The 20,459-nt window shown below is 45.9% G+C and overlaps 1 protein-coding gene across 4 annotated transcripts in view; it reads left to right on the top strand.

Annotated features, from left to right (window-relative positions):
- The first annotated feature begins 1,526 nt into the window (after positions 1-1,526).
- LOC103276278 (zinc finger protein 343-like) overlaps positions 1,527-20,459 on the top strand; it is a 39,857-nt gene continuing 20,924 nt past the window's right edge. For all 4 annotated transcript variants that reach the window (XM_021706792.1, XM_021706793.1, XM_021706791.1 and 1 more), the window contains exon 1: positions 1,527-1,713. The gene's annotated coding sequence lies outside the window, so the exon portion shown is untranslated. The remainder of the gene's footprint in view (positions 1,714-20,459) is intronic.

Below are 20,459 nucleotides of genomic sequence, written 5' to 3'. Positions count from 1 at the left end.
ATCAGGAAATTTATATCTATCTCCTGGCTCACAGTGGCCTTGGGGTCATTAAGTCTGTCTCTTGAGTACTGGAGAACAGAGAAGCCTCAGAAGGCTGACATGGGGAAGGTAAAGAGAAATAAGAGGGTGGAAGGAGGGATGCTCTTGGACAAAAATAAAATCTCCTACCAACCCAGAAAAATTCCCTCCACAAATGTAGTAAAGAGAATAGTATTGCTATTATTATTATTTATTATTAATATTATTAGTATTGGCATCTCACTCTGTCACCCAGGCTGGAGTGCAAAAGCACGCTCACAGTCACCGCAGCCTCAACCTACTGGGCTCAGGTGATCCTTCCACCTCAGCCTTCCAGGTAGCTGGAACTACAAGCATGCGCTACCACACCCAGCTAATTTTTTTATTTCTTGTAGAGACAAGGTCTCGCCAAGTTGCCCAGGCTGGTCTTGAACCCGTGGACTCAGGCTGTCCTCTCACTTTAGCCTCCCAAAGTGCTGGGATTATAGGCAAGAGCCACTGTGCCAGGAAAAGAATAGCATTCTTACTTTGTATAGGGACAAAAACGCTTAACCAGCCCTTTGTAAAGAATTACACACATTGCTAAGGAGCATTTTCTTTTTGTTGTGTCAGAGTCTCACTCTGTTGCCCAGGATAGAGTACAGTGGCACACTCACGGCTACTACAGCCTTGACCTGCTGGGCTCAGGCAATCCTTCAGGCTCAGCCTTCCAACCAGCTGGAACTACAGGTGTGCACCCCCACACCCAGCTAATTTTATTGAATTATTGTAGAGACGGGGTCTTGCCAAGTTGCCCAGGGTGGTCTCGAACCCCTGAGCTCAGGCAATCCTCTCGCCTTCGCCTCCCCAAATGCTGGGATTATGGGGGTGAGCCACGGCGCCAGGCTAAGGGGCACTTTCAAATAGATTTCTCATGGAAACACTCTAAGGGAGAGAGGGCAGGGAAAATTCAACTTAATTTTTACTTATCAATACGATTCAAAGTCGCCTCCCAGGAGCTGAAGAAGGCCTGCTTTGCGGAACACGAATTGCCATGTTGAAGCGGTACCGATTAGCCCAGTTCTCAACCTGGATCTTAGATGGGAGGCCAGAGCCATACCCCAGCCTGGGTGAGGCTTCCTCCCTCCGGGATGAGAGTTGCACAAAGTCTGAGCACTTCAACAGGAGGAAAATGTCGACAGGCACGCAGAGGAGTGCACTAGAGTTGAGGGTAAGGGATCAAGTGTGAAAGACAGCGCTGCCCAGTATCTCCCCCCTCAAATACAATGACGATGACCCAAGGGGTGCGCAGGCAGCACGAATTCAAACCCGGCTGGTGCTCACGTAAGGCAGCTTGTCCGTTACCAACCCGGGCAGGAAAATCCGAACTCCAACCTCCCCGGACATGCAACGCAACCTAGACCGTATTCACTAACAGGAAATGCCATCAGCGCGCAGCCCCTGCATCCGGAAGCGACTGCGGAAGCTGCCGCAGAGGCTTGTGGGGCTGAATCCCTGGTGGAGAATGGGCGGAGGCTACAGAGACTTCGCGGGGCGGTCGGTCCTGCTGTCGGCATGGGAATTTTCAGAAGAGAGACGGGGAGGCTGTCGCAGCAATAGTCATTGTCCTGGTACCTTAACCACTGCACGGTCCAGAAGCAGCTCGTGGCGGCCAGCGGGAGCCGGAGCCTGCAGGATTCTGGAAACTGCTTCTGGGTAGGTCGGCGGCCGGTGGCGAATGGGTCGGTCTGGTGGGCCCCAGGATGATGCCCTTTCCCGCGGGAGGAGGAGGGTCGGGAAAGGCCGGGGCTAGGTTAGGACTCTGGGTAGTGTGTGGCGTGTGGGAAGTGCGGGCTGGGGTCGGTCGGTGCGCTGGGGCAGCTCAGGACGACGGGTTGGGATGTTTCGTTTTTGGAGGAGGGAGCGCGACTGGAGACGCTCACTTAGGCGGGGCAATGGGGTTAGACCCGGACGGCTGGGAACCTCGGGGTGGCTGGGCGCCCCGCGGACCTGCCTTCCCCGGTTGGGACCAAAGTGATCTGGAACTCGAATGTCTTTTTGAGGAGTGTGGGCCTATTATTTGCCAAACTCTTGAAAGGAAGGGCGGCCCCAGGCATGCGTCCCCGGGGCTTATTTGCCCTGTGGGGATGAGTTCGGCTGGTCCAGCCGACCAACTCGCTCTATCCTCGTCGTGGGGACGTGGCTACGGCTGTATGTCCCTTGGTGCTTCTTGGCGAAGCCATGTTTATTTGAGTCCTGCAACTCTGAGAAGTTGTGGGAACCGAGGGCTGACGATAAATTCAAAGGGTGTTGTTTTTGTTGTTTTGGGGATGGGTCTAGATATGTCCCAAGTGGTGATTGGGTGAGTGGTGAGGGCAGGAGGGAGGACGCCTCAGGTCTTGATGTGCCTTGGTTTCTTGAGGTTGGGTGGTGGTGGAGGTGAGCCTGACTTGATGGAAGTATCTGAGGGGGTCTGGGGGAGTGTCTTGGTTCTGGAGTCTCTGGGGATTTTGCGGGGAGGGGTGAAAGAAGTTTCGTTCTCTAGTAGCAGTGAATTGCATCACTGTGGCCTGCATCTGGGCAGCTTTTTTTTTTTTTAAGAAAGATTTATTTAAAAAGAAATCACTTCCCACATGTGGCCCTCTCGGGTGCAATCAGATGCTGCATGGAAGATGCAAAGAATTGCACAGAAGTTAGATTTAAAAATATAGTTTATTTAAAAGTAAAGTAGAGAGAGAAAGAGAAGATTCACCTCCCCGAGGTGGGGAGGGCGCCAAAGCCAGGAAGCATGGTGACAGCCATAGCTCAACGAGTCTAGCAAGGCAATGGCCCCAGGCAGCTTTTTGAATGTTTTGTGGGACCTCTTGACCCAGAATTTGTCATGTGACTGGTGACCACTCTGCTTTGTGGCCAAGATCCCGGGTTTGAGTGTCATGTGGGTGGCCAGTTTGGCTGATTCCCTGTCTGTTCTTCCCCACATGTGATGGGTCCAGTCCTCTGGCTTGGGGCTCTAGGGTGTTAGTTAGGATGGGGACTTCTGAGGGCTGTTGGTCAATTGTCCAAGTCATCTGGCATATGGGGGTGTTGCGGGGAAACAGAGAGACTATGACGCTGAGGCTATCTTAGGAAGTAGCATTTTATTAGCACTAGTGTGACTCAGCGGGCTAATGCTCCAAGGCTGAGCAACCTGGAGAAAGAGGTGAGGGGTTTTATATGTTAGTTTAGGTAAGGTAGGGGGATCGGGTTGTATGGCTATACATTTTTCTTTGGAATTTGCAAGGTTGTATTTAGCAAAACTAGATATTCAAAGAACAAATTGTTTCCAGGATATACATGACAAGCAGGGGTTGTAAGCTGATAACTTCATAAAGAGAGGATGTGGGGGTAAGGCTGTGAATCGATTGCTATCTTGCAGTTCCAGGAAGTGGCTTGTGGCTATTTGGTTTTCTCACGTCCCATGTCTAGCAGGTTTGGAGCTTGCAGGTTGATTTTTAAAAAGGAATAATTTTAAACTGCTTTTAGCCCCTCTCTGCCACACTCCCCGCTTTGATGCTCAACCCTTTATGGGTTAAAGAGCATCATCTTCAATTTGGTGCATTAACATTATGTGGGCCGCGGTTTTTTGTTCAACAACTGTTTCCACAAACTTAGAGATGGAGTTCATAATTATTGGGGCTATGCAAGGGAGGATAAGACAGGATCCCAACATTAGGATTACAGATCCAGTAATGTACTTAAATCCTCCCAGAACAAGGACATGTTTTCAAACCAGTTGCCAATTTTTATGCCACGGCATTTTTGTACTGGGACATGGGCAGGCTTTCTAATATTGGTGGCTATATCAGTTATAGCTTTACTATTATCATCGATTTGCAAATAATAATCAGAACCATTAAATTTACCACATATTCCTCCCTCATCTGCTAGCAGGTAGTCCAAAACTAGGCAGTTATGACAAATTGTGGCACACATTTGGGCTTGTTGTTGAGCAACAAGCTCAAAAACCATGGCTGTTTGGTTAGTTATAACTTTTAAGACAGCTTGTAACCTGATCATGTGATTTGGGTGTGCAGTATTCCCCAACTTCCATCTTGTGCCCACGTGTCTGGGCCATAAGTATTTATAATTTTCTGGGTGGCCATTCGTCATCTTTCCAAACCTGGAACCCTCCTATATTAAGAGTTTGATCAAAAGATCAAGCATCCTGTGTTTTGAGGCTCTCATAAAGGGGAATGCCCAGTTTATCTCCCTTCGGGTTGGGCAGAAGGAAAAATCCTGACTGGATTATTCCTATGGTACCTGTGTCTTTCCATAGCGCTGGGAGTTGTGTATATGCAACCTTTCCACATATCTGAAACAGCCCTTTAGGGGCTGTCCAGTGGTCTGGATTTACAGAGGACAGGTTTGTCCAGCTTTGACTTATAACAGGGATACCTTGAAATGGGTTAGCTTGTTCAGAGGATAGTACTATAGAGTTACTTATAGTTTAGGTAACAATAGTACATTGGGAATTTAGTTGCATAAGCAGGTGCCCAATACCAAACAGGCCTTGTTGGCCACCAGCTTTGGTGGGTTGATTTCCAGTATAATATTTTTTTGTAAGGAGTTTCTTCTACCTATTGAGTATAAGCAGGGCCTGCTCTGCTTAAGCAGTCTTCTCCAATTATTTTTGAGGAGAGAACCCATTTTGGGGGTAGGTTGTCTGTTCTAACAGTTACAGAATTGTTTCATTGAAGGAGCTGGTATGCATCAAGACTAGTTCCTTTCCGAGGCCATTTTTCAGTCATTAGGGCTCCCCCGCATACCCAACAATTGGTGACACCAAGTGTCCAGGCTTTGTTTTCAGCCAAACTTATAAACAGATGGTTGAGGGAAGGGGGTTAACTCTGGCTGTTGGGCAACCAGGGGAGTTATAAATTGTACAACTTCTTTCAACAGTCTCTCAGCTTTGGGTGCAGGGGTGAGATCCCAACAAACCCAATTTGTGCTTCCGAGGCTACTACAAGCTATAACACCATCTTTAGTGTAGTGGTAGCTCTGTTTTGATAATCCAGTAAAGTACAGCTGGCCATTATGGATACATATTGGTTTGTCAGTATAACAAACTTCTGGCTGGGATGAATAACAATGGAATACTTTTAGATCTGGCCAGATAGTTTCTATACATTTACATGCTGGGTGTGTGGGGGAAATGATAGACACCCAAATTAGGCAGAAGTACATAAAAGCACAAGAAAGCTTCCTATTATAAGAAAGAACAGAAATACTAGTGAGACCTTTTCCCAACATGTCCAATTTGTAGGGGTTGACTTTCTCAGTCCTATAGCAAATCAAGTCAGTCATATAGCAAATAAAACGACCAACAGTATAGCAATTGGCAAATACAAAGGCTGACAAAGTGAAACAATAACTTATCAATAAGGTGTTGATTCTGTTGAGTCCTCAAACTTCTGCCATGTGCAGATCAGCCAGTGTTTGGTGTGTGGCTGAAGCAAGGCTAATGGATCTTATCAGTAAGATGTTGATTCCATTGAGTCCTCAAGTTTCTGCCTCGCGTAGATCAGCCAGCGTCTAGTGTGTGACTGAAGCAAGGCCAATGGATTCTCAAACTTCAGCAGTGCGTAGACTAGCCAGCTCCAGAGTGGCTAGAACAGGACTTGGGGAATCCGTTTCAGGTTTTCCGTTGGCATTGGTGACTTTCTGAAGGGTCAGCTTAAGGGGAGTAGATGGATTTGTGGTGTATTCCCAGTCTTGGGAGGCAGGCTTACCTCTGCTATAATGGATCCAGGGAACTATTTTGGCTACTTTGACTGCAGTTGGGATAGACAAAAGGACAGTAAATGGGCCCCTCCAGAGGAGTTTTAGAGGCTGTACATTCCATTCTTTTACCCATACCATATCACCTGGCTTAAAAGAATGGGCATTGGTAGCTAAACTAATTGGTAACCATTTTCTGACTTGATAATGGATGGCATTTAAGGCTGAACCTAAGGCTTGTATTTGTTGTTTTAGAGTAAGATTTCCTAACTCCTTTAAGTCTCCCTGTATGCCCTTAACAAGAGGGAGTAGCCACCCATAAAGGATTTCAAAAGGCGAGAAACCTGTTTGTTTTGTGGGGCTAGACCTTACCCTTATAAAGACTATTGGCAGAAGCAGGACGCAGCTTAAATGAGTTTCTTGGCATAACTTACTTAGTTGTGATTTTACGATCTGGTTCATTCACGCCACCTTTCCCAAACTTTGTGGCCGATAGGCTGTAGGGAGCTTCCATTTGATTTACAGTCCTCTTGTCATTAACTGTATTGCCTCGGCTACAAATGCCGGTCCATTGTTCGATCCTATGGTGATCGGGAATCCAAACCAAGGAATGATTTCTTTTAACAGGATTTGGGACACTTTGGTGACTTTCTCTGTCCTAGTGGAGAAGGCCTCCACCCATCCTGAGAAAGTACACACAAAAACAAGGAGATGTTTGTTGCCTTGGCAGCATGGGAGTTCTGTAAAGTCCATGATAAGATCCTCAAAGGGTTCCCCCCGACATGCTGCACTCCGGGGGAGACTTTGGATCTCTGCTGCGGGTTATTTTGAACACAAATTACACATTGTTCACAGACTACCCACACTATACTGCAGAATCGGGGGACATAGAAGTACTTACTAAGGGTATTTTCAAGAGTGATCCATCCACTGTGTTTCCCTTGGTGAAATTGCCTGACAAATGCTGGAACAATAATTCTGGAATTGCTATTCAGCCGTCTTGAAATTTCCACCATCTGGCTTGTAAGTAGTGTCCCGTTTCAGTTTCAAACCACGTTTTCTCATTTGGCTTGTAGCGAGGGCTCCAGTTCGTCAGCGGGCTAGAAAGCAGCGCCGCAGTTATTGTAGTTGTGTTGGTCGTTTCTCTTGTTGCTGCAAGCTTTGCTTTTTGATCTGCTTTGTGATTTCCTCTGGCAGTTATCACATTTCCCTTCTGATGCCCTCTGTAATGTATGACTGCGACTTCTTTTGGTGCCCACACAGCGTCTAGTAGCTCTCGAATTTCATTGCATTATTTTTTGTCTTTTCCCCCCTGAATTGATTAATCCTCTCTCCTTGTATAAGGCCCCATGCACATGAAAGGTAGTAAAAGCATACTTGACGTCTGTATAGATATCAGCGTGTAGCCTTGCAGCTAGCTGGAGGACTTGAGTGAGCGCAATGAATTCTGCTGTCTGAAATGAAGTTCCTATCGGCAGAGGTTTTGCCTCAACTGTGGAGTTTAAAGTTACCACCGAATAGCCTACAAAACGCGCTTCCTCCTGTATGAAAGTGCTGCCATCCATGAAGTACTTGACTTCAGGGTCCCTGAGGGGCTGGTCTGTTAAATCTGGACAGTAGAGAACACTTCATTTATTATTTCAATGCAGTCATGGTCTGACTCTATAGGTAGTAAGGTTGCCAGATTTAGGGTCTTTACCACCTCTAGGCGAATGCATTGGTTTTCACAGAGCATTCCCTGATATTTGATCATTTGAGCATTGATTAGCCAATATTGCCTCTTGTATTTCATTAAATATTTTGCAGCATGAGTCACCCTGACAGCTAGGTTTTGTCCCATAGTTATTTTGTCAGCTTCTGTTATCAGGAGTACCATGGCTGCCAGAGCTCGTAAACAAGGTGACCAGCCCTGAGCCACAGAATCTAGTTGTTGGATAAATATGCCATGGGGTTATGCCATGACCTGAGCATTTGAGTCAGGACCCCTAGTGCAGTGCCAACACATTCATGCACATATAGAAGGAAAGGCTTAGTCACATCTGGGAGTCCCAGACCAGGTGCATTGGTGAGGGCCTGTTTAATTTGTTCAAGGGCCTGTTTTTGAACTTTTTCCCATAGCAGAGGCTCCCGTTCACTACCCCCAGAGGGGTTTTGCCATGATGGAGAAATTAGGTATCCAAATTCTATAGAACCCTGCAGCCACCCAAAACTCCTGGATTTTTTGCCGGATAGTTTGGACTGGTATTGAACACACTGCTTGTTTCCTTTCAGTGCCAAGTTGGTGCTCCCCTGGGACAAATGAAAACCTAGACACCTAACTTTTTCCTGACATATTTGGGCTTTTTTCTTTGAGACCTTGTAACCCGCCTTTCACAGGAGGGTGAGCAGTTGTTGTGTCCCTTGCATACAATTTTCCCATGTTGGTGCTGCCAACAGTAAGTCATCTGTATACTGGAGCAAGGTACAGTCACACTGGTGTGCTGGAAAGGCTTTTAAATCTGAGGCTAGTGTCCTGCCAAAGATGGTTGGAGAATTCTTGAATCCTTGGGGGCAGCCAGGTCCAAGTTAACTGTTCCTTGGTGCCATTTGTCGGGTCCTCCCATTGGAAAGTGAAGATCAGCTGGCTTCTTGGGGCCAGGCGGATGCAGAAGAAAGCGTCCTTAAGGTACCAGCAGGTGAAGAAAGCAGCCTCAACAGGGATGAGACCCAGCAGCGTATATGTGTTTGGAACAGTGGGGTGTAGAGTGACCGTGACCTGGTTTACAGCGTACAAGTCTTGAACCAGCTGGTAGTCATCCGTGCCTGGCTTTTGCACTGGCAACAGAGGCGTATTCTAAACAGACTGACAAAACTGGAGGATTCCATAATGCAAGAGTCTCTCCAGGTGCTTGTGGATTTGTGCTTTGTGTGGGATGAAGTACTGCCTCTGATGGACTGGCTCACCCCCTGACTTCAGTTCCACAATCACGGGGAGTATATTTCTTGCCAGTCCTGGAGAATTGTCCTGGGCCCACACTCCTGGCACTCGAAATGGCAGCTCTGGAGATTTTTGTGAGGCCTTTGTTAGGCTGTAGAGCCACCATTCCTCTTCCCAGGGGACAGTGAGGGTCATGATTTTAGCCTCTGAGCCTCTTCATCTCAGAGTTACATGATTAGGAAGTCAAAGGTTTTCTGAGCTCGAAGCTTTTCCAGGAGGTCTCGTCCCATTAAGGCTATGGGGCAATCTGGGAGATACAGGAACTCTTGTATGACCTCATGGCTGCTGATTGTGCGGGGTCGTGGCACTGTGAAGGGATGTCTGACTTGACGCCCAGTGACTCCCATAACATTAGGCCGTTTTTGGGAGAAGGGACCTACAGGCTGGGTGATCACAAAGTGTTCAGCTGCTGTGTCAACCATGAAGTTTATACGCTGGTCCCCTACTGTCATGTTGACCATAGGCTCCTGGGGACCCAAAGATAGTAGAGAGCCCAATCTCACCTATTCTTGTTGCAGTCCTTCCATAGAGGCCAGGCCCATAAAGCCGATAAGAGCTGGTGGGTCGTGTTGATAAGTGGAGCCTTGTGGGACATTTTTCTGTTGGGCTTCCTCATCAGCTATTCGTTAGGGGCATTCACCCTTCCAGTGGCCTTCTTGGTAACAGTAGGCACACTGGTTTCTCCCTAACTTCATAGGGGGTTGTGATGTCCGTTGTGTAGGCTGGTAGATGGGGTTTAGGGGTCTCTGGGCAGGCTGAGGTGGTCTGGGTTTGCTCCAGGAAACTGCCGACCTGGGTGTCTTCCCTGACCTCTGCCTCTGTTTCCTCCCGGTGGGCCTGTTATCTGGTACCCTGAAATGGTAGCACAAGCATGGCCATTTTCTTTTTCAGCTTTCGGTCTGCCTCTTGTTGAGCCTCTTTATCTTGGTTAATGAACACTTTGGTGGCAACTTCTAGCAGCTGCCTAACATCCATTCCAGCAAAGCCCTCTAGTTTTTGTAGCTTATGTTAGATTCCCCCTGGGACTGTCTGACAAAAGTTGCATTCATCATACGCTGATTTTTGGTTGCCTCTGGATCAAAAGGGGTGTATAGCCAAAAGACTTCACAGAGTCTCTCATAGAATTGGCTTGGGCTCTTGTCAGCTCCCTGGAACACCTCAGAATCCTTGCTCATATTTATGGCCTTTTCTTCTACTTCCCTCATACCTCCAGGAGGGCCTCCTGATACCATTCAAGCACCTGGTTACTGTTGGGGTCCCATTGGGGGTCCTCCTCTGCGAACTGATTTTGGGCATATGCCTGGGTGTTGAGTGCTCCAGCTGGGGTATATTCCTCTAGCCATTTTATAGCCCCCTGTGTAATTCTCTGATGCTCCTCAGTATTGAATAGCATCAGGAGGAGTTGGCAGCAGTTCACCCAGGTTGGCCTCTGGGTCTGGATAATGGACTTCATTAAGTCGATCATAGCCTGAGGCTTTTCCGTGAAGGACAGGCGTATGATTTTTCCAATTCAGGAGGTCTGTGGTGGTGAAAGGCAACACAAATGTGTGTTGCCCACCTTGGATCTGGCCTTCTTGATCATAATAAATAGGTCCCCTAGTCTCCCTCAGTGTCATCTGGAAGGCATCATGACATTCCCCTGATGTGAAGTCAGACATGCATTCTGGCAGCTGTTTTCTGGGTGGGGTGTGGAGACCTAGAACAGGTGGTTCAGGTGTGGCCGCCGGTTGTTTAAGGGACATACTAGGCTTAGGGGTGCATTCCAATTGTGAGCGTCTAACAGTGGCTGGTGCCATAGGAGCAAGTGGCAATGGTTGGTAGACTGGAGAATAAGGTGGTGGGATTTCTATTTCATCAGCCAGCACCAGCTTATCAGCTAACTCATCAGACTCTGATAGGTATTTGGACTGGGCTGTTTTGAGGGCTACCATAATTTTACAATTGTCTTTCCAGCAAACTTTTAGCCAAGAGGGCCATGCAAGGACCGCATCCTGCCAACAGTTGATGTGAGGGAATTGGTCTGGGTGACCTGGCTCTCCTATTATAATTCTGTATACTCTACTAATGGTTTTTCTGTCTAAGGATCCCTCTGGCAGCCATCCAACCCAGATAGTGAAATAGACCGGTCTATTTCACAGAATATACGGAGGTTTCTCCAGGACAGTTTGACACCATAACAATCTCCACAGAAACATGTGTCTAATTTCTTAAGTATACAATCAAGAGGGATATTCTTACTTTGGTTTCCACCCATTTCCTCCCCCTAACAGATGGCAAGCACACACAAATGAGGGAATGGGGTTATGGGAAACAGCTGCTTCATCCTCCTCCAGCTGTATTCCTTGTGGAGATAATTCAGACACCTCTTAGCAATTGGTGGGTTGGTATAAACCCCCAACCTGGACCAACCCTGTGATGAGGTTGGGACTGCCCTCAGCTATATGAAGTAGTCACTAGCTTAGATCGAGACTCAAAATTCACGTCAGCCCTTTGGTCAGGATGCAATCCTTCTGCTGTCCTGCTCATTCACACGCAATCTATAGCACATTCTCCAGCCCTCCACCCTAATCCTAGGAGTCAGTGGGTTCGTTTTGAGACAGTGTTTCCTTCCACTGCCTTTCAGTCCTTCAGACTGGAGACTACTAGCAGACTCTGGGAGGCGTTCAAGCTCCCCTTCTGCCATCTACTGGCAGGTCTATGCAAAGGCCCTTTTTCCTACCCTTTCTGTCAGGTGGTGCTCCTCATGCCAATTCCCGAACCTCTTTTGGGTCCCTGTTGTGCTCTCGAGATCTGAGCCTTGGTGCACCGGGAGGGGCCTCCCTCCTACAGATCAAAAGGTCTGCTGCGTGCCAGGTGAGATTGCCTCTCCCATCGCCCCAGAGGTCGTACCCCGAGGACAAAGGAAGTGGAACACACTGACTCCAAAATCTCTCTTTCCCAGCCCATGCACCAAGAAATGTTATGGGAAAACAGGCTGTGACACCGAGGTTATCTTTAGGAAGTGGCATTTTATTAGCGCCAGCGCGACTCAGCAGGCTAATGCTCCAAGGCTGAGCAACCTAGAGAAAGAGGAGAGGGGTTTTATATATTAGTTTAGGTAAGGGAGGGGGGTCGGGCTGTATGGCTATACATTTTTCTTTGGAATTTGCAAGGGGTTGTAAACCGATAATTTCACAAAGAGAAGATGTGGTGGTGGGGGGTAAGGCTGTGAATTGATTACTATCTTGCAGTTCCAGGAAAACGGCTTGTGGCTATTTGGTTTTCTCATGTCCCATGTCTAGCAGGTTTGGAAGTTGCAGGTTGATTTAAAAAATAATAATAATTTTAACTATTTTTAGTCCCTCTCTGCCACGGGGAGTGGGAGTCCAGGTATTACACCTGTAATTTTGTGTTTAATTTTCTGGTAAGGACAAAACTTAAACCTACTCAGAAGCATTATACAGGGAACCCCCATGGACCTATCACCACGTTAAATATTTGTTAACTAATGGCACATCTTGTTTCATCTATATTCCTTCAACCCTATGTGTGGATACTGTCTGAGACTTGTCTGACCCTAGAGCTGTTGTCATTACAGACCTTACCACTAATTAAACTGGCTAAGGGCATAGCACTTCACAGCAAGGCTTCAAGTCTCAGCACTTTGTAGCTTTGTTAATTTTAAGCAAGATCATTAACTGAGTCTCAGGCAATCACAAGACCTAACTCATGGAACTTTGGGAGGTAAAACTTGTACACTGCTTGGCTTATCTCTGGTATATATCTCTGTTTAACTAATTCTTTTGTTGTTTTTTTTTTTGAGTTGGAGTCTCACTCTGTCACCCAGACTGTAGTGGAGTGGCATGCTCCTGGCCACCGCAGCCTCGACCTGCTGGGCTTCAGTGATCCTTCCACCTCAACCTTCCAAGTAGCCAGAACTGCAAACATGTACTACCACGTCCGGCTAATTTTTTTTGATTTGTTGTAGAGATGAGGTTTCACCAAGTTGCCCAGGTGGGATGTTAACTAATTCTAATAATACTGCATTGAGGACCACGGACATTAACAGTAGCATGCTGGGGCTATCCCTGTCCCCTAGGAGCTGTCTACATTCTTTTTTTTTTCTGACTGATCTGTGGCTTTTTTTTCCCTAAAGGAAGAGGAGACCCCTTAACTTTATTTATTTATTTATTTATTTAGTTAATTAGTTAGTTTATGTCAGAATCTCACTCTGTCATCCAGGCTGGAGAGCAGTGGCATGCTCACGGCCACCGCAGCCTCAACCTTCCGCCTCAGCCTTCCATGTAGCTGGAACTACAGGCACGTGCCACCATGCCTAGCTAATTTTTTTATTTATTGTAGAGATGAGGTCTCGCCAAGTTGCCTGGGCTGGTCTCAAACCCCTAGCTCAGGCAGTCCTCACCTTGGCCTCCTAAGTGCTGGGATTATAAGCGTGAGCCACCATGCTCAGCCTGAGACTCTCACTTTAAACTTGGGGATTTCTAGCCTGGTATCTGGAGGCCAAGAGGCAATGTTGATGCTCACACTGCCTGTTGCATCCTCATGTTCTCCTTCTCAAATTCCTGCCTGCCAGGAGAGGACTGTTTGTTGAGGAAGAGAGGACTTCTGTGCTCCTGACAAGGTATTTTCAGGTCGGGGCCACTTACCTTTGATGTTCTTATAGTGTCTTCTCAGCTCCAAACCATTGCTAAATTTGACACCTTGTGCCCTGTGGTGTTCCATTTGAAGCTCAAGATCCTACCTGTTTCTCCAGGATACCAGGGCTGTTTTAAGGGCAAGGACCTCCGCAGGGAATATTACCCTGGGCTTGTGCTGTCATTTAGGTAACCACCATCCTTGCACCATCATTTCTTCCTGGCTACTGGATTATTAGGGTTGTAATGGCTGCTGTGAAATTAAACATGATGGTAAATACCATTTATCAGGCTGTTGTCTGGTGCCAGACACTAAGTTTATAGTCACCACAATATTTTAATCTCACAACAATTTGAAAGTTAGGGACCAATATTGCCATTTTACAAAAGAAGGGACATGTAACAGAGGTTAAGAAACTTTTACCAGCATGACATAGCTGGATCAAGTGGAATCAGTATTCTGAGCCTCTTTAGTTATCAATAGTCTACAATTCTTGTTTCACACAAAAGTCCTCACTCCCTCATTTTTTTGTTTTTGCTTTAAGAGTATTGGAAGAAAAATAACAGACTCATGTGGATTTCCAACAGAGGGCTATCATTTTTATTTTTGTTTTTTTTTGAGTTGGAGTCTCACTCCATCGCCCAGGCTGTAGTGCAGTGGCATACTCATGGCCACCCCAGCATTGACCTGCTGGGCTCAGGTAATCCTTCCGCTTCAGCCTTCCAAGTAGCCAAAACTACAGGCATGCACTACCATGCCCAGCTAATATTTTTGATTTATTGTAGAGATGAGGTCTTGCCAAGTTGCCCAGGCTGTTCTTGAACCTCTGGGGCTTAGGTAATCCCCTCACCTCGACCTCCCAAAGTGCTGGGATTACAGGTTTGAGCTACTGCGCCCAGCTTATTTTATTTTATTTTTGAATTGGAGTCTCACTCTATCACCCAGACTGGAGTGCAATGGCAAGCTTATGGCCACTATAGCCTCGATCTGCTGGGCTCAGGTGATCCTTCCTCCTCAGCCTTCCAAGTAGCTGGAACTACAGACACACGCTACCATACCCAGTTAATTTTTTTACTTATTGTAGATATGAGGTCTCGCCAAGCTGTCCAGGCTTGTCTTAAACCTCTGGGCTCAGGCAGTCCTCTCACCTTGGCCCAAAGTGCTAGGATTATAGCATGAGCCTTCGCACAAGGCCTAGGACTGTCTTTGAATATAACCACAATGCTACTATTACACTCAAGAAAATTGCCAGGTGCAGTGGCTCATACCTGTTATCCCAGCACTTTGGGAGACGGAGGTGAAAAGATTATATGAGCCCAGGATTGGAGACCAGCCTGGGCAACTAGGTGATTTCTCATCTCTACAATAAATAAAAAAATTAGCTGAGTGTGGTGGTGCATGCCTGTAGTTCCAGCTACTTGGAAGGCTGAGGCACAAGGATCACCTGAGCCTAGCATGTTGAGACTGTGGTGGCTTTAAGTGTGCTGCTGCACTCCAGCCTGAGCAACAGTGAGACTCCCACTGAAAACAAACAAACAAACAAACAAACAAACAAAACAGTAATTCTAAATGTCTTAATTCCTAGTTTGTTTTAAAATTTGCCCATTTGTTCTAAAAAAATGTTATTTTACAGTTCAAGCCCCACACACTTAACAATTCAGATAAGAAGTATGAGAGGGAAAAGTGTCTGGAATTGAGAATGGTGAATTCTCTTTCTCCCGTCTTTTTCTCTGCCAATTGCTGATCTCTTTTAATGCCTGCAACTCTGTTCCCGGTCATATGGGAGCTCTGAGTCCTTGTTGGCATCTTCTTCTTTTGGAAATTCCCATCCATTTTCTTGGCTGTTGAGTCCTCTCAATTCTCTCTTGACATTCCCCTTTATTTTTTTCTCCTTTCAGCTCACTGCTGTGATACCCAGATTTTCATCTCTTCTCCATGTTCTAGTTCATTCTCCCCTTGCCTGTTGAGTTGCTCCTCTGAGGGAAAAATCATGATCATGCCACTTACCTGCTTAAAAGGGCCACTTCGTATGCCTACCTTTCTCTGTGTCTAAACTTGGATAATTTTTAAATTTTTTTTTTTCAGTTGTAATCTCACTCTTTCAACCAGGCTGCAGTGCAGTGACATGTCACTACCACCGCAGCCTTGAACTTCTGGACTCAGGCGATCTTTCTGCTTTAGGCTTCCAAGTAGCTGGAACTACAGGCATGCCCCACCACACCCAGCTATTTTTTTTGAGTGGGAGTTCATAGTATACACGAGATCTTGTCATGTTGCCCAGCTGGTCTTGAACCCTTGGGTTCAGACAATCCTATCATTGCTACCTCCTAATGGAATGGGATTACAGGCATGAGCCACGATGCCTGGCTAAACTTGAAGAATTAAACAGTACCGGCTCTGGAGACAGCCTGGCTGCATTTAGTTTTTTGTTTTTGTTTTGTTTTTTTTGAGTCAGAATCTCTCTGTTGCCCAAACTGGAGTGCAGTGGCACACTCATGGCCACTGCAGCCTCGATCTGCTGGGCTCAGGTGATCCTTCTGCCTCAGTCTTCCAAGTACCTGGAATTACAGGTGTGCGCTACCGTGCCCTGCTTATTTTTTGATTTATTGTAGAGACAAGGTCTCACCAAGTTGCCCAGGCTGGTCTCGAACCCCTGAGCTCAGGCAGTCCTCTTGCCTTAGCCTCCCAAATTGCTGGGATTACAGGCTTGAGCCACTGTGCTTGGCCTAGCCTGGCTGCATTTGAAGCACAGCTTCACTACACGTTATTAGCTTGCAACTGTGAACACGTTATTTTACTCTGTGCCTTCCGTTCCTTATCTGTAAAATAAGAGTGTCTGTCTTACAGGGTTGTGGTGAATAGGAAATGTGATAATTCCTGTAAGGCAGTTATAGTGCCTAGCTCAATAAATATGGACTATGATTATGAATATTGATATCTGACTAATAGCTGAATAATCATTCAATCCATCTTTTTTACTCTTTTTTTTGGGTCAGAGTCTCCCAGGCTGGAGTGCAGTGGCATGCTCACAGCCACCATATCCTTTATCTGCTGGCCTCAGGCCATCCTTCTGCCTCAGTCTTCCAGGTAGCTGGAACTACAGGTGTATACCACCATGTCTGGCTAATTTTTTGATTTATTGTAGAGATAAGGTCTCACCAAGTTGTTCAGACTGATCTCAAACCCTTGGACTCAGGCAATGCTCTCACCTTCATCTCCTAGAGTGCTGGGATTACAGATGTGAGCTACCTACTGCACCTGGCCCATCTTTTTACTCTTAACCCTATCATTTACTCCTTTTGTCCTGTAGCCATGCGAACATATACCTCACTCTGTGCTGTTTTATCCTTTGTGGCTTTCTGCTTGGTAGTTGAACTCCTATTGACTTAGTTACACATTTACTCCATTGCGTGCCATGCCTGGATTTTCTGAAACTTGTATCAGTCTATCACCAAAGCACTGTATTCATAAGTATGTTGTCCAGTGGGCCATGAGGTGGCTCTTTACCAATCAGGGACCTTTTGCTCCTTTTGCGTCACTGACATGGTCCTGACGCCCAGCAAGTGTTTAACTGTGAGCGCCTGAGCAGCCCTGCTTCCTAGTGGAGGAGCTGTGTGAGAGTGGAGTAAGGGAGCTAAGATTGAGAAGGGGTTGGAGCACTACTGAACAAGGCCCCCATACCAGGTTAGTGAATGTGGACATCATTCTGTGGCCATTAGGGAACCACTGAAGGCTTTGAGCTACTGTGGAGCGTGATCTCTCCTTTCAGCTCTTACCCCATTTCTCTACTTTCCTTTAGAGCAAAAATTATTGTCTATGCTTGTTGCCTCTGGTTCGTATTCTCCCATTCTCTTGTAAATCCTTTTGTAACTCACCCTCCAGAAATTGTTCTTGTCAGGGTCACCATTGGCCTCCACAGTGGTCATTGTGTCATCATTTTGCCTGTTGTGACAGCAGTTGTAGGGGTTGAATGCTCCCTCCTTGAAACACCTTGTCTCTCGCCACGTGGCTCCAGGACTGTATGTGCTCCTTCTTGTCTTCCTTTCCTCATGGGCTACTTCTTTGTCTCCCTTACTGGTTGCTCTTCCTGACCTGCTAACTGTGGAGCTCATCAGGGCTTAGTCATTGACACTCTCCCTCCTCCTTCTCTGCGTTGGTGATTTCCTTTGCTCTGAGGATTTTAAATCCATCTGTATGACCTCCAGCTTAGATCTTTGCCTTCAACTTTAGACTCATATGACCAGTTACTTGATATCTTCACTTGGATTGGTATTAAGCTTCTCTCCAACATGAAACTTTGCTCTTTTCCCCCAAATTGCTCTTGTTATAGCCGTCTCACACCAGTTGATGGTAAGCTTTATCCTTCCAGCTACTCAGAGCAAAAAACCTTGGAAATGTCTTTCATTTTTCTTTTAGTGTCACCGCTCACCATGTCCACTGTTTCCACTTTGGTCCAAACCATCATTATCTCTCCCTTGGAATTTCAGTAGGCTTCAAGTGATTGTCTTGCCTCTATTTTTGTCTTCTTGAGGTCTATTCCAGTCTACCAACCAAAAAGATCTTTTCAAATGTTGATCAAATCATGCTATCCTCTACTCAAAATCCTCAAATGGCTTCTCATTTCACTCCATATCAAAACCAATGTCCTACAAGGCTGCACATGATCTGTGCCCTATTACTGCTGCTCTTGACTGCTGATCTTTGTTTCCCTTATGTTCTCCTGCCTCAAGGGATTGTTATCCCTAGAATATCAGGGCTCACTCTCACCTTGGGATCTTCAAGGGTTTGGTTTTTTCCTTATAGTTCTGTTGACACAGTTGCCAACATGAATCATTCCTTCATAAATTTCAGATCTTTTCTCAAGTAATCACCTTTAAAAGACTTTCCTTAAACACTCTTTAAAATTTCCACCCCCCCTAACCTCTACCACTAGATCTTTTTGTTCCCCTCAGTACTTACCTTTATCTGACATACTGTGTCTTTTGGGGGGTATATTTTATTTTTGTCCATCTTTCCACTACTAAAATGACAACTACATGTGGGCATATGTTTTTTCAGTTGCATTTGTGGCAACATTTACCACACACGGTAGACACTCAGCAATTATTTATGGAACTATTGAGTAGCTCAGCCAACAGCATGCAGAGCTCTCTGTGGGAGGTGTGAATAAGGAGTATTGGGATGTGGGAGAGATCTGTGGAGACCCTGGTCAGGAGGCTATCATTGATGTTTTAGTTTCCCAGATGGTGCAAGGTGATGAGGAATTGGGAGGAAGCACTAGAGGGGAATTTGCAGGCCTTTGTAGCTAGTTAGGTATAGCAGGAGGCCTGGAGTCAGTGATGACCCTGAGGTCAAGGGTAGGGGAGCTTCTGCTAATGAGAAAGCTGAGAAGGGAGGAGAGTAGGCATTCACTCTGGCCCTTATGTGGCAGCTGTGGTCCTCCTTGCTGATGGGGCTCACCCTTCAGCTGGGTTTCCTGTGGCTTGGATTCTGTCATGTTTCTGTGATATCTGTGAAACTCAGACCTGTGCTGAGCTCCTAGCAAATTTTAAACAAGAGTTTGCTGACATAAGGTGTCCCACAGGCCAGAGAGAACATGGGCCAAGAGCTGTATGGAGCCAGACTCGGTGGCTCAGCCTGTAATCCCGCACCTTGGGAGGCTGAGGTGAGTGGATTGCCTGAGCCCACGGGTTCGAGACCCGGCTGGGCAACTTGGTGAGACCTCATCTCTACGATAAATCAAAAAACTAGCCGGGTGTGGTAGCACACGCCTGTAGTTCCAGCTACTTGGAAGACTGAGGTGGAAGGATTGCCGGAGCCCAGCAGGTCGAGGCTGCGGTGACTGGGAGCAGCCACTGCACTCCAGTCTGGGCGACAGAGTGAGACTCCAACTCAAAAAAAAAAAAAAAAAAAAAAAGAGCTGTATGGGGTGTTCTGGGATTCCTAGAAGGAACAAACAGTAACAAAATGATTAATACAGACAATTGTAGCTTTGCTGACCTTTCGCCTTTGGGGTCCCAGCTTTGTGAAGCTATTCCAAAACTCCAGTACCAGTAAGATCTTTAATATTTTAGTGCTTATCAAATTGACTTATTAGAAACAAACTTACGTTCATGTATGACTCTTCTGCTTGTGACTTTTTTTTTTTTTGAGACAGAGTCTCAGATTAACTGAGTTGCCCAGACTGGAATGTAGTACACTATCACAGCTCACTACAGCCTTGACGTCCTGGGCTTAGGTGATCCTTCTGCTTCAGCCTCCTGAGTAGCTGGGACTATAGGCATGCCCAACTAAGTTTTTTTTTTTTTTTTGGTAGAGATGGAATTTTGTCATGTTGCTCAGGATTGTGTCAAACTTCTGGCTGAAGCAATCCTCTCATTTTGGCCTCCCAAAATGCAGGGGTTAGAGGCTAGAGCCACTGTGCCCAGCCTCTTTGTTACTTCTGATTAACAGGGGTTGCACTGATAATTTCTTCAACACATCTTTGGCCATTCACTTGATGCCAGAGGACTTTGATTCTCAGTTTAAAACATGTAAGAACAAAAATTAGATAATTCATGCTTTTTTTATTATTTTGGTATAATAGAAAGTTTCAGTCATATGCTAGGAATCCATCATTTCATACAAGAATAATCAACTCATCTTCAATGTTGTTTCACATCCCCCCACCTTTTTTTTTAATGGATTATTTTAGAGCTGATTTTCGATGTCATGTCACTTCATTTATAAATACGTGACTTTATTATGTGCCCCTGAGTAGGATTTTTAAATTTACCCCTTTAAAACAGCAAGTATAATTTACATACAATAAAATACACAGATATTAAGTGTATATTTCAGTGAATTTTGAAAGATATGTACTTCCATGTAGGAACCATCTCAGTCAACATATAGAGCTTTTCCATCACCCAAAAAAGTTTTTTTTGTATTCTTCCTTTTTCAGCATCTTCTCACCGACCCCTGAAGTAACCACTGTTCTGACTTTTGTCACCACAAAATACTGTTACCTGTTTTTTCATCCAGGTGGAATATAATGTGCGCTCTTTTGTGTCAGGCTTCTTCAATTTTTTTTTTTTTTTTTTTTTTTGGGTTG

Source organism: Carlito syrichta, unplaced genomic scaffold, assembly GCF_000164805.1.
Source record: "Carlito syrichta isolate Samal-C Ts95f unplaced genomic scaffold, Tarsius_syrichta-2.0.1 Scaffold316020, whole genome shotgun sequence".
In the NCBI taxonomy this organism is placed as follows: Eukaryota; Metazoa; Chordata; class Mammalia; order Primates; family Tarsiidae; genus Carlito; species Carlito syrichta.
Note: the sequence above shows the minus strand (reverse complement) of the source record. Positions and strands in the feature narration are given on the sequence as shown.